The 4,808-nt window shown below is 42.7% G+C and overlaps 1 long non-coding RNA gene across 1 annotated transcript; it reads left to right on the top strand.

Annotated features, from left to right (window-relative positions):
* Positions 1-371: 371 nt before the first annotated feature.
* LOC309331913 lies at positions 372-4,470 on the top strand. The gene is made up of 3 exons (XR_014152009.1): positions 372-479; positions 1,136-1,208; positions 1,799-4,470. It is a non-coding gene; the product is annotated as an uncharacterized lncRNA (long non-coding RNA).
* Positions 4,471-4,808: the final 338 nt, after the last annotated feature.

Genomic DNA, 4,808 nt, shown 5'->3' with positions numbered 1-4,808 from the left:
CCACCTTCGTCGCCAGTTGTTGTGACGTGGGGTTTGTGATTTCAGCTCTCTTGACATAATATGCTGGAGACAGTTCTCTAGTAACACTTCTTTATTAACGCAACAAGACTGAAACTTGAGGAGGGGAGAGCTACATTTATAGGGACAGGGAACAAGCTAGAAAGGATACATTTTGGAGGGAACAATATCAGGCAATCACAGTCCTGCCTTTTGGAGGCAACCAATAAGACAGAGGATCCAAATACAGCAGCTTAAATGAACCAATAGTAGCTGTACCCTATGGAACCAAAAGGCAGTTACTTTACCCTAATGCAAATACAGACAATAATAATACAGATATAAAATCCTTTGACTCAATACACAACAGGAGCCCCTTTGGGCATCGAAAGGATGACACAGTGAGAGTCTTGGAGCATGGGGGACAGTGACATGGACACTCTCCAACCCTGAACAATGAAATATGTGCCATGGGGACAGAGGTAGGAAATACAATGTTTCCTGACTTGGACGCAGCTTATGCCCACCTTCAGCTAATCACAGTTTGAGCTTCTTTGCTGCTTAGGTATTAAATGTGTGCCCTTAGTTAGATCAGTATCACCTGCCTTTCCTCTTTAGAGTGGACGTGGGTGGAAATGTAACTTCAAACCTGATCTCCTGCCTTCCTACTTTGAAAAATTGATGTTGTCTATTTCCTTGTCAAGTTAACCCCCCCCCCCAGTTGCCATTTAATTTTGCCTGATATGAAGTTGGAGACCAATTTGGAATTTACACCTCGAGCAAAATTGCCAGGGAAGTTTTAAAGGAAACAAATAATTTTTGTAAGACCAACAAATTATGTTAAGGGGCATTTCACATTAAAAACAAAACAGAACCCAAGTAGTTAAGGCAAATTGTCCAAGGGGTGAACTTTGCATGATGCATCAAAGCATCCGCTGCCCTGAAAGCTTTTCATCTTATGAAACAAGACGATTTTATTAACTCTAAGCTGCGGAGGTACATCATGTCTAAGGTCTTGCAAACAAACTTAGCACAACATATGAAGTGTCAAACTGTTTGCATTTGGCACCATTGCTTAGTTTGGAGCTTTCTCATTAAGTTTTATTTTATTTATTGCATATACCACCTTTCTGTCAAGGCACCCAATGTGGTGGAGGTAGGTCTATCCAAGTTTACATTAAAGCATGCAGATAGTTCTTGTGGTAGAATAGGTGAGTAAGGAATTAGATACATAATTCACTTGTACTGAGGGGAGAGAAGTTTGCAAAACACTAACATTAAAGCCTTCCCTTTTGTTTTGAGAATTCATTTTGATTTTGTATCTGAATGGACATTTAACGCCGGTTCCCATAGCTACATGAGCCGAAAAAGAGGGAGAAGAAAGATAAAGTCATTGGAAGTGCTATAAAGCTGGCATCAAAGAAAATATCAAGATGAAAGATAAAAAACAGGGCAGAGAAGTAAACAAGCATTGATGCCCCATTTAGCTCCATGAGCCCGCCTGCAAATGGCATTGCAGTGGGAAATAATTCAAGAAGGAAACAAGCAGCTTTGCTATATTTTATCCCATGAAGAGATCAAGTTGTTGGGTGTGTGGGTGTGGGTGTGGGTGTGGGTGTGGGTGTGTTAAAAAAGAATTTGGTTTCTCTTGAGGCATACGGTATCAGGGCTTGTATGAAATGGCCCTCTGCACAAGTTCAGAGACATCCTTCTTTACTGGAAAGAGCCATTATATTGAAGAATTGTCTTTGGTCTAAGCTGTCAGTATTGACAAATTTGGTCTTTCCTTGCTTTCTCTAAGGTTTGTTACACCACAGATTTCTTGAGACGTAAACAGAGGTGTAGAGAAAAGTTAAGGAAACACAGTTTTCACCATTGTACTGCTGCAATGGTCTGAGGAAAATGACTGGAGGATGGGACATGGCAGAGCTGGAATTGACACCTGAGATGTATGTTTTCAGGACCCACCCTGTTTTGACCACTGGTGGAGGAAGAGGTGTGCGGGGGGAGCGTACCGCCCCTGGCAGTGCGATCCTGGTGGGTTGCCATCGCGGCTGTGCCCCCACCTGCACTGGGCACCATGGCCCTGTATAATAATAACACACAACAGTTGTGAATGCCAGTGTGCCCACTAGTATTTCCAACATCACCAGTGAAAGGCCTCCGTGTATATATCTAATCAAAAGCCCACAATGCACAACAGATTGTTTGCTGTTCCTTTTCAGTTTCTGTTTTCATTGGCTCAGCCTTTCCAACACTTAATATGCCCCCTCAGACATGTCCACATTTCACTGGATAACAGAGCTGGACACCCACTTTCCCATTATTTCTGAACAGAAGTCAGGTGCAAAAGCTTTTCCCTGTGAGTAAGCATGGAGGTGGCTGATGAAGGTCCCTTTTTCTCCACTGATGAGGGTGCTGCGGGTGGTGTAAAGGTAAAAAGTAAAGGTACCCCTGACCATTAGGTCCAGTCGCAGACGACTGGGGTTGTGGCACTCATCTCGCTCTATAGGCCAAGAGAGCCGGCAACCTATTTATCTATTTGCACTTGACGTGCTTTCGAACTGCTAGATGGGCAGGAGCTAGGACCAAACAAAGGGAGATCACCACGTCACGGGGATTCGAACTGCTAACCTTCTGATCAGCAAGCCCTAGGCTCAGTGGTTTAGACTACAGCACCACCTGCATCCCTGGTGGTGGTGTACGCCTGCACTTTTTTGTGTTCCTGCCTCTTTTTCTGCTCATTTAGCTATGGCAGCCATCATGCCCCAGTGGCAGCCATTTTGTGTTATACAGGACCATGCATAGCAACCATTTTATGACTAGTACCTGTGGAACTCCTTCATGCACTCAAACATTACTCTGACCAAAATCAGGGCCTTTTTTATTAGGAATTGTAGGTACCGACATTCCAAAGGAACAGAAAAGACTTTTTATGTATGCGACAACAGTTATTAGCCCAAAGATGGAAAGAAGACAAAGTCCCTATCAGAAAGGAATGGCAAGCCAAGCTGTTGGACTATGCCAAAATGGCAAAACTGACCAAAAAGGTCAGGAACCAAGAAGACAAAAACTTCAAGAAAGTATGGGGGGAAATTACAATTTATTTAGGAGACTACTGTAAGCAGACAAAAACATTAGCAGGATTTTAATACCAATTGTAATGTAACAAATACTGTGGATAATATGGAGAGATACAATATAAGGACTGTGAAATAATATGCAGTTTAAGATGTTGACAATGGGACCCATGGAGGGGAGGGTGGGAAGTCAGGAGAATCAGAGAAATCTCTATATATGGTTACGTATTTGACATTGTTATAACTTTTTTTGTTTGTAAAAAATCAAATAAAAATTATTATTTTTTCAAAAAGAAGAAAAATCAGAAGCCTGAATGGCTTCCATGATTCTGGTATGTCCCGGGAAAATCAGGACAGTTGAAGGGTGTGCTTCTATTCCAAAGTGCTCGCTGGCCTCAAAAAGTTGATGAATGCTATGATAGAGGTTTATAAAATTATGCATAATACTAAAACTCAGGGTCATCCAATACTTGAACTTGGGGCCATCCTTGAATGGCAGGAAGTTCTGGCCAGACAAAGGGAAGAGACGGCTTAATACAGCCCGTCATTGATTTGTGGAACTCTCTGCCAATGGCTTAGATCTGGAGCGGAAAGAAGAGCTATTGCCATCTGTTAAATCTCTGGGTAATTTGTAGGAAACGAGCAAGAATGTCTGACTGCCAGTGGTTTAACAACAACAGCAAAATAATGACTCCCCCTCCCCCTAAATTGCACTGCTGAAATGAGGGAATCTGGGGATGACAAGGAGTGGGTGCTCATGTGGGAGGACTGCGAGCTCCATTCAGTTCTGGTACTCAGTGCAAATTCCTGCACTCAGAATTCTTTATTTCTGAGTGTGTATATTTTACACCAGGCTCCAGAGCTCAGGGATCTAATAAAAAGCAAAACAGACTGTTCCCGATGGCAGGTGCCCACCTCTGACTTACATCATTTTAGAAAGGAATTTAGACCAATGCATGGAGGACTGATAACGTCTACCAATGGCTATTACCCAGGAAGGCTGAATTGATCTTTCATGTCCACTGGTGATATGACACTGGATATTATTCAGGAAATATGAGTGGGAGGGGTTTGATGCCTTCAAGTTTTGTTTGTGGTCTTCCTGAAAGCTTCTCATCTACCCCTGAAGCACGATGTAAGACCATCTTGGCTGTGACTGCTGGAAGACCTGATCCCTGCCTTGCTAGCCCTTTCTCACCTGGCCTGGGAGGGCGGGGCTCTGATTGACTGACTTCAACTACAAAATCTGAGGCTTCTGAACAGACTCTTGGGCTGGAGTATTGTTTAGGGGGTTGTTGTTGTTGGGCAGGACTGTTGCTGCTCTTGATTATTTCTGTATCTTTAGTTTATATCTTAAATTTAGGTGGACATTGCTCAATTTGGTTGTGCACTTTTTGATGTGTTTTATTTATTGTTTATGACTACTTTTTTACGTCTGTTATTAAAGTAAATATTTTCATGTTGTAAGCCGCCTTGAGCATGATTTTAAATAATGGAAAGATGACATACAAATATGATTATGGTGAACCAGATCCCATCAGCCTGACCCATGGCTATGCTGGCTTGAACTGATGGGAGCTGCATTCCAAAACTTCAAGAGGGCGCCATGTTGGCTATCCCAAGACTAGATGGGCTTTTCATCTGGGCCAGCTATGTTCTTCTAAAGTAGCTGCAAAACCCTTGTACAGTGGTACCTTGGGTTACAGACGCTTCAGGTTACAGACGCTTCAG

This window comes from Podarcis erhardii, assembly GCF_964252035.2.
Source record: "Podarcis erhardii genome assembly, chromosome: 16".
NCBI classification, from domain to species: Eukaryota; Metazoa; Chordata; class Lepidosauria; order Squamata; family Lacertidae; genus Podarcis; species Podarcis erhardii.
Note: the sequence above shows the minus strand (reverse complement) of the source record. Positions and strands in the feature narration are given on the sequence as shown.